This window comes from Pteropus vampyrus, unplaced genomic scaffold (assembly GCF_000151845.1).
Source record: "Pteropus vampyrus isolate Shadow unplaced genomic scaffold, Pvam_2.0 Scaffold370, whole genome shotgun sequence".
Classification (NCBI taxonomy): Eukaryota; Metazoa; Chordata; class Mammalia; order Chiroptera; family Pteropodidae; genus Pteropus; species Pteropus vampyrus.
The window spans coordinates 93339-103046 of NW_011889151.1; the positions used below are offsets into that span (position 1 = coordinate 93339).

Here is a 9708-nt window from a genome sequence, read left to right on the forward strand (position 1 = left end):
CGTTATGGCCATCATCAAAAGGACAAGAAATAACAAGTGTTGCTGAGGATGTAGAGAAATTGAAACCCTCACGTACTGCTGTGGGAATGTAAATGGACACAGCCACTATGGAAAACAGTATGAATACTTCTCAAAAAATTAAAAATAGAGCTAGCATGGGATTCAGCAATGTCACTTCTAGGTATTTACTAAAAGAAAACAAAAACACGAACTTGAAAAGATATGTTTATAAACTCCCATGTTGATCGCAGCATTATTTACAATAGCCAAGACATGCAAACAACCTATCAATGTATCTATCGATGAATGAGCGGATAAAGAAGATGTGGTGCATATATATAGGATGGAATATTACCTGGCAATAAAAGGGAAATCCCATCATTTACTACAACGTGGATGGAGCTTGAGGGCATTATGCTAAGTGACATAAGTCAGACAGAGAAAGACACATGTCCGTGAGATCTCACGTATGTGTGGACTGTAGAAACAACGGTAACAACTAGCCGAGCTCACAGGTACGGAGACAGGTGAGTGGCTCCCAGAGGAGGAGAGGGGGCCAGCGTGGAGGTGAAATGGTGGAGGGGGTTGGAAGGTGCCAACTGTCTGTTATAATATAAGTCCTAGGGACGTGATGGACAGCATGGGGACCATATTTAACAATACTGTGTTGTATATTTGAAAGTCTCTAAGGGACTAGATCTTAAACGTTCTCATCACATGAAAAAAACTTGTTACTGGCCGTGTGGGGATGGGTGCTAACTGGACTTACTGTGGTGCTCATGTATAGACGAGGACCCCAGACATCCTAATCAGATTTTTTTTTTAGGCGAGGCAAACCTTGGTTGACCTCACAGATTGCAAAGAACTTGTCAGCTTACAATCCTTTATTTTTTATTTTATTTTTTTTACGTCTACAGCACTTAGTCTTCCTAGGTGGTCTCCCATCCAAGTACTCACCAGGCCTGACCCTGCTTAGCTTCCGAGATCAGATGGGATCGGGCTTAATCAGGGTAACATGGCTATAGACCTGAATCAGATTTTAAGTGAAATAAGAAACATGACTAGTTCAAAATGGCGGCAGGGGTGGGGGCAGAATCTATGGGCTATAAACGAAGGAAGGATGCCAGGTGTTGAAGAAAGCGCGTGTTTACGCAGAGCAGAGCATGTCTGGAGTCCTCCCCGTGGCAGAGGGGGGAGGCTTTGCAGGGATGGATTCCTTTTACAAGGTTTCACATAAACAAGGCCCTCTTCCCAGTTCTGTGCACGGAGACAGAAGCTGGCGGGTGGAAGCAGGTGGATCAATCACGCTCGTGAATGGCGAAGGAGACGCCTGCACCGTTCTTTGTTTACCGAGCGAATCCTCTCCTCCAGGACCGGTTTCTGGCTCAGCAACTGCAGCCTGTCATCGTCGGGATCTGGTTAATGTTCACACCAATGACGAAAACCCTGGCGTGGAAAATCAGTGTTATAAGCCACAGATACGCAAACACTGAGGAGAAAGTGAGACTTCAGAATCCGCTAAAAATTCATATCCAGGATGGAATCAGGTCTTAGCTACATGGTTTGATTCTAAATCCTGTCATTCATTCAAAGTCCATCATTCTTCTTCTTTTTTTTTCTTCTTTTAGGCATGCATCATCCTTTATTTACGACTAACCACCTTCGATTGACCGGGTTCAGAAACAGAAATGACAAGGTGGTTTTGACCCTCTTCCTTGTCTTGAATGAGCTGAGTCACTTTGGGACTCTATCCCAACCCGGACGCAGGGCACATCGCTGGCAGGCAAGGTGCTCCCTGTACAGGGTGAACGGGAGCGTTAAAAATAAATGGTAGAGATCACGGAACACACAGAAAGTCTAATCTGGACTATTCGGAGGCCGAACGGCGGTATGGCTACCATAAACAACTATTTGTTGAATTAATTAGTGAAGAGCACACCACCTGAAGATTGTATTTTTCTATAATTAGCTCACAGTCATGTAATATTTCATCGAGAGGGAGAGAATTAAGCCACCTGAAAATGAAATCTATGGCGTCTGACACCCCCAAAGGACGTTCCCATTCCTTTTTCCAGGCGGGGCCATTGTTTTTGCCTTCGACCTGACGGCTCTAACTCACATGTCCGCTGGAGCTCGCACCTCACCCGGAGGCTCTACTTTCCCAGAAAACCCAAACAATCCAGTGACCAGACCAGAAAAGCAAACTATTTCAAGAATGGAAAAAGTTGTGGCCTAAAGTGGATTAATTGACCTGCTTTCAGCACATGGATAGAAATAGGTTTTCAGAGACTCCGAGGATGTGAGCATCGAAAGGGAGTGTGGGCGTCACCTGGGCCAGTGGCTTTTGGGCACGTTAGAGCAGTGGCCTTCTTCTCCTTGGGAGGTCTCTCTGCGCCTCCCCCTCCCACCCCACCCTGACTAACGTGGGGGAGGGGGCTGGAAACCTCTATCGTGGTTTTCCCCCAACTCCAGACGAAGCCAGCTTTAAGAAGAAAATCTCTGAAGTTAGAAAATCCCCAAGGAAACAGAAGCCCTAGAAGTTTAGACGCTTTGCTCCGAGTCACACAGATGTAGGAATCGGGTTTGGGAAATAGCTCCTGGCGCCAGATTATCAGCTTTTCGTATTGTGCTTACAAACAGGATACGAAGGGACCCATTTCCCATGGCACTGCGCGCATGCCCACGCGTTCGCGGTTTCGTCTTCATTTGACTAAGGTCGGTGCCCCCTGACCTTTTTCAGAAAAGGAGCCACGCACAGTGTCTGTGTGGTACCCTAGGCGAACGACCAGAGGCCACCGGACCCGGGCTGGGAAGCTCTTGGCTCTGCAGCCTGGCTCCCCGCTCCTCCAGGGAAGACAAAGGAAGGAGAAGATTCTGGACTGGCGGAGATCTAGCTACGCCCTCAGCGCCCGTAATTCACCATGTTCTAGTTCAGGAGCAAGATCTACGTACCGGGGACAGGGCCGCGCGCTCAGCGAAGTCAGCGCAGCCTCCCTGTCATGAGTGAGGAGCCATGTTCTTTCCACTCCACGCAATTTTCTTAGCACCTGTTTGGTCAAATCTCTATTCTAAAGGCTGCGGTGAAAACGAAGTTGAAAGAGGTCATGAGATAAGTGTCTGACCAATGCTGTCGAAGACGGGACGACCCGGTGTTCCCAGAGCGAGGGAAGGCCTCACGGAGGAGAGATCTCTGGACCGTCTCTGGAATAACGAGCGGGGTTTAGACAAGGAATAAGGCCACCCAGGTAAAGCGACAGGCTGGACAGTGGGAGAATTCAAGCCTCGTTCGGGGAAAGGTTGGCTTTATGGTTTTCGAAGGGATGGAGCTCGCGGAGAGGCAAGGCAGGCCACGACTGTGGAAGGCCTGGGGTGCAGAACCACAGAGACTGAACCTCACCCTCCATTCGTCCCGAAGACAAGATGTTGGACACTCACTGGGTGCTGGGCGCTACGGTAGGTAGGTGTTGGGGATGCAAATGTAAGGTGACAGTCTCGAAAGTAGGAGAGAGATGTGAAGAAACAAAGGGTCATAAGTCCTACGATTGAAATCGCTATCAAAAATGACAGGTCAAAAATGGAGGTGGTCAGCTCTATATGGAGCGTAGGACCGCCCGCAGGGACAAGGCCGGAGGGGACACCACAGTTTACAATTGAAGGTTTAAGAAAACGGGGCTCCTGGGCCGGGAATGTGATCAGAGCTGCGTTTCAGCGAGGTCGCCCTCACTGGGCTGCGCGGTATGATTTAGAGAGAAGAATAATTGGGGATGAGGATCCCAGTTGCGAGGTTCTCACCTGGTTCGGAGGGGGAGACGGTGACGGAAGGGGACACGTGATGGACTGGGCTGGGCCAAGTGTCACATGGGGTGATGCTTTGCGTAGCAACTACCTACAGCGAATTCTAATTCGCAAAATTAATCTACGAGACCACACTCGGGTCTATTTTCCCGCCAGCTCTGGAGGAGTAGCACCAAAGGCTGATACAATCCAGACACTCACAACACTCCCTCATCCCTGTGACTACGAACCGTCGTTCATCCACTCAGTCCTAAATAAATGGCTCCTCTCTCTAAACACACCCCTTTTAAACCCATCTCCTGGTATTTTGACTAAGAACCTTTTAAACTATCCCTCCACTCTTTGCGTGCAAAGTAAATAAATCTTGCCAAAGAAGATTTATGGGAAATAGGGTCGTAATCTCCAAATATTTGAAAATTTAAGCATACGCTTTTTTTTTTTTTTTTTTTTTTTTTTTGCGTAAATGGAAGAAAAAACCTTTCGGCCTCTGACCCCCAGGGGCTTGCTATACATAATGCTAATAACTCCAATAACTCTCTCAGCAACCCTATCTGCACCCCCACACCTATTATGGCTCAGAGGTAAGTGGAGAAAGATACTTTCAAGAAATTAACCTGGAGAGCAGAGGTGAGAGAAGCTTAGAGACGCTAATAAGAGGGTGGACTCGGCAGCCTTTTTCTTTCTCAATATATGAGAAGAAAGTTCGTTCCTGATGATGGGTGATGGGATGGGCAGGCAGATAGGTTATATCCGGATCAGTGGGGCAATTTACACATAGTAGTCACTCAATAAATATTTATGGAACTGAATTTCAAGGGAGCAGATTTTAGACGAATATAGGAAAAAACTTGTCGACAATGAAAGCTGTGTAATCATGATGACTAGAGGGGCAAAGAGCTTTCTAACCGCCCTTTTCTCCTCCTCCTCCTCCTCCTCCTCCTTCCTCTTCTTCATTCACAAAAACATGATTCGTGATCACAATTATCACCGCGTGAGAAAGACCATCCCGGAACTAACTGCGGGAGATACAAAGTCCCAACTGCCAAGGAGATGACAATTTAGTGTATTGGGGGTGGGGAGGGGGCAAGGGAGCAGATAACTAGAAATAATGATAGAAATTAGGGTAAGATGCAGCAATTTCTGCTCATTTAATGACAGAGGGGTTCAAAGGAAGAATGATTACATCGGAGCGAGAGAATCAGGAGAGACGTTTCTAGAGGATGAAGAGCATTTTAATAAAATACAGAATGGACGGAACAAAGAGAAACACAGGCACCGGTCATCTGTTACATTGTGGCTGCAGCACAGGGTACAGATAGCAGAAAGCTTGTTGGGATCGTATGGCAGAGTTTATTAGGGGCTGAAGTGAGGAGTTTGCACTGGATCTGGGTTTTGTTCCAATAAAATGATAGTATTTAAACTGTATTTTGGGGAGGCATTTGGCGGCAATGAAATGAAAAGATTCTAGGGAAAAGAGGAGAAAAAAAGGCAAAGAAACAAGTGGACCGGCAACAGTCCAGAAGTAAGATAATGATGATCTGAACTAAAGATGGAGGGAAGGGAACTGACATGGGAGACACAGTAAAGCGTGAGGAAGGCACTAGAACGGCCCTAAGATGCTGAGTCTAGATAACTTAAGTTAGTTCTACTGATGGAAATAGAACACAGAGAGAATCATCTCAAAGAAAGAAAACACGAAAAAGAGAGGAAAATGCAGAAAAGCTGCTCCTTAGGAAATATGTTGAACTGTATACCCCCCATGCCTGTTTCATTTAGATTTCAAACACGTCTGAGTCACAGCTTTTCGGGATCTTGCATAGAGTTTATTACAAATAGTGAGGAAGTTAGCGGAAGATGGACTATTGTATACAAATGCGTATGGATTCAAAGTTACGGCTCTGATAACCACACAGTATTCGCTCATTCTCGTCGGCTTTCCTAAGTGGAAGAGAGAGGAACGTAGACGTGGCAAGTTCCTCAGGGACCTGGGTACACCTGAACAGAACGTGCCATTTATTTCACATGGGAAAAGTAAGAAAAAGCACTGGTTTAAGAGATTAGAATTTTGTTAACCAACGTCACCATAATAAAAAATGAATTAAAAAAAAAAAAAAGAATTCAGAGCCTGTGAACTTCTTGGAATAGTGTCAGAAAGTGTTGAGGAAAATAGGAAGAAATAACTGGATTTTAGCGTGGGCCCCCATCAGTGGATCTGGCCGGAGGGGGTCCCCTCTGTTTGTTTCATCGGCATCACTCGGAAGGGGGCACCCGAATGTCTTCCTTCTTCTTACCCACGTGTAAATGAATGATTTGAGTCTTATGACAACTCCACCCGGCCCAAACTGTGACTTAATCCTGACCCGTCTTCAACCAACTGGGGGCGAATTATGAATAACAGGAGCATGGGCGTTGGGGTCAGAGTTCGGGGTTCGAAGCCTGCTGCCCCAGGTAGTAGCTGTGGTAAGTTAACGAAACCTCTCCGTGCCTCAGTTTCCCAATCTCTCAAAGGAGGCTGAGCGTGCTGGCCTCCGAGGACGGTGGTGGGGTTGGAAGAGACGATGGGCGTGCTGCCGACCGTGGGAGGTGCTCGGTGAAGAAGGATTCTCTCCGAGCTCTCAGCCCACCCCCAGAATTGTGGTCAAGATCGGGCTCCGAGCCACAACGCGGATGAGAAAGCCAAGTGCCAGAAAACCAGGCTCGCCCAAACTGCTCACTGAGAGAAAAAGAGAATTTTGCTTTAGATATAGCTTCAAGGAGAAATATTGTTTCTCTTTCAACTAATATGAATCTATTTAATATTTGAGATGTTGGCTAAACTTACTGTTAGTATTGTTTTGTTTTGTTTTTTAATTCAAGCAACAGCAGACCAGAAATTGAGGAATTAAGTCTTCTGCAGACAGGTCAGCGCAACCACACTGCTCCTCCCGTGTCCTTTCTGCTCAGAGATTAACTGTAACTATTTCATTTCATTTTATACTTTCCCAAAATGGCATGTGGCTACACTAATTCACTTAACATAACTATTTCCTGTTCAGTTTTCCATTTCTATTCAAATACTGTATAAGATATTGCACTATTCCTCACGTGAGCAATAACCAGTAATTGTAATTTTCCTTTCTAGACTTACATAACAAATGACCCACCCATAAGGCGTCTGATTCTAACCAATTGTGTGACCTTAGGAAATTTACTTATCTTCCTTGGTCTCAGGTCTTCAGACAAAAAGAACAGATTTAATAATGTCTTATTGCTATGAAAATTAGTTGTTGGGAAGATTTAGATATATACATAAATTGCCTAGCATAATCCTCTTTCCAGCTTCCTGTAATAAGGGAAGATAATAATAATTCAGATTCTGAGTGTGCCAGAACTAAGTGCTTTTTACAAACTCACTCAATCTTCTCAAAGGCCTCAAGATTGGAACTATGATTATCCCCATTTTACAGAAGAGGAATCTGAGGCACAGGGAACTTGCAAAAGGTCACTTACAAGTAAGCAGGGTCCAGTCTAGGCAGTTAGTCCCAGAGGTTGGATTCACATGTTCTACAAACCTTGTCAAATGTGGGTTCGTGACATCAACATTTTTGGAAGATTCCACATGCTTGCGGTCCATAAATTTTTGAGAAAGAAGGCCAGGATCTTTATCAACAGAGTCAAAGTGCTGGACAGAAGTTTAAAATTTCTTTTGGTTTGATCTCTTTTCTCAGGTAATACTACTAGACCCAAATCAAATCAGTAGACGGCTGTCCAGCCACACCTCCCCCGACTTCACTAAATGTGCTTTTAACTTAACCAAGGTATCAGAGGAAAACAAAATCAGCCCTCTGAGTCTTAAATAAATTGCCTCCTGGACTTTGGATGCGTAAGGAAGATATGCCTTATAAGACTACTGGTCAAGTTCCAATCCTTCTCATTGAAATATTGACTCTGTAGCCATGTGTGTATCAACTCACTCTCCCCTGTGGGATTTCTCTAACACATGGATCTGGAAAATTCAGAAGGATCCCTTATTTTCACACACACACACACAGTCTTTGTATGTACTTTATTGTAATTTATAAGTACTCTACCTTCTTTACCGAAGACTTAGAGAGGTTTACACCACGCCAGTGTAAACAAATATAACGATTAAATTGATACGGTATAAATATTTCTTCCTATTGACTGAGGGCTACTGCCAGGTGGTCCGACATTCATCTTTCTTTCCACCTCCACCCTCACTAGTAAAAAGCGATATGCCTTCATTTTCTTATACAGAGAAATCCCACCCTCTCTCTGTTGTGTCTCCTCCCTCCATAACTTTCCTGGGCCGAATCACCCTGCTCAACTGTTCACATCAGGCCGTCTCATCAAGGCGGAAGGAGTTCTGAAGTCAGCTGCTAAAAGAGTCTCTTTTTACCCCATTCTGTTATCTTAAGTTTGTCTGCGACCCAAGTGAGAAATGCATCCTGGGAACAAGCAGCCTTGACAATGAGGTGGCAAGTGCTAACCCCTCCCTTCAAATCGAGGCAGCCCCCTCGGACCCACAGGCAGAAACCCAGATTCCAGAATTCATGCAGCTGTCAATGATGTCCCATCCCAGAGATCGCCCTCATCTTGAGGAAGAGGCTGTTTTACATTTTCCCCAACTCTTGAGGCCATGAGCTGAGGCAGGGTGGGGAGGGCGAAGAGATGGGAAATGGGGCGAGAGAAGCAGTTACGTAGTGGGGACGGGTCCCTAGGCACCGTGGGGTAAGAACAAAGGCACCGATTGAAAGACGTATGGACAGAGCTTAGGGGACTCGACTGGAGGTGAACTGGAGAAAGACCCAGAAGCTTCATTCGGCTGGGATCCCTACGAGGGTCACCGGGAGACTGAAAATCGGGTCTAGGTCTACTGGGAGGTCACCGCTATTTATCCTTCGCTGCCATTTTTCTCACCCTTTCTCTATTTCTTTTACCTCATGGTCAGCATTTATTTCTAATTAATATTTATTTAACATCAACTATGGGCTAGATATTTAGAGAACAGATTAAGAAGAAATGACTGGATCCTACCCTTAAAAACTTTTTAGGTCTTTCCCCGAGAAAGACCTGGGATTCTTCTCGAGCCGCTGTGCTGTGTGACTCTCAAGCCAGCGTGAAGCCCATTTAGCCCAGATTCAGTCTCGACCATCTTCAAACTGGGCGATAAAGAACATAATAAGAATTAGTGAAATTCTCAATTATTCCAAGTACATGGACTTTGGCACACGATAGGGAAAACGTATTCGCGAAAGTTAAAAATGCCTCAAGAAGCGACGTGCGTACTAAGCCCTACAGGACTTAGTACGGGCTGGGAAGGGGGACCGTCGGGGGCCGGAGGAGGGCGTCTCACCACTGCAACGGCCTCCGGCACCACTTCTGAGTCAACGCCAGCGGCCGGTTTCTCCTCCTGGAAACTATTTTGCCATCAAAGAAAAATGCTATTTCCCCCTCATTTAATTATGTGGACATTTGCTAAATTAAATGCATTAAGAGGCTGGGAGCCAACGTCTACAGAGGAGAGAGCTCAGACCGCTCTGTCTTCTGCCTGTCTGCGTTTCCTTGAGAACAGACCCCGGGCGATGGAAAATGTGGTCGAAGTTTCAGCGTTCATGCTCGGAGGAAAACCACCTTTCCTGTCCCCGCCGTTGGCCAGCCGCACCGGGCAAGGTGAAGACCAGCTGAGTGAAAAGTCGCTTGTGCAAAATCCAGCTGAACTGTCAGCTGAGCTCTGTAAGCGGTGACTGGGAAACAAGAATTGAGGGGAAACGAACCTCCAGCTTAAGATACATTGCTTTTTATATATATACACACACACACATATATTCTTTACTAACACCAATATATATATAGTTTAACACCAGAAAATATATATAAAAAAATATTTTTATTGCATACATATACATGTAT

The 9708-nt window shown here is 45.6% G+C and overlaps 1 pseudogene; it reads right to left on the reverse strand.

Moving 5' to 3' along the window:
* Positions 1–908: 908 nt before the first annotated feature.
* Positions 909–1027, reverse strand: LOC111731414 (annotated as a pseudogene).
* Between the last annotated feature and the right edge of the window lie 8681 nt (positions 1028–9708).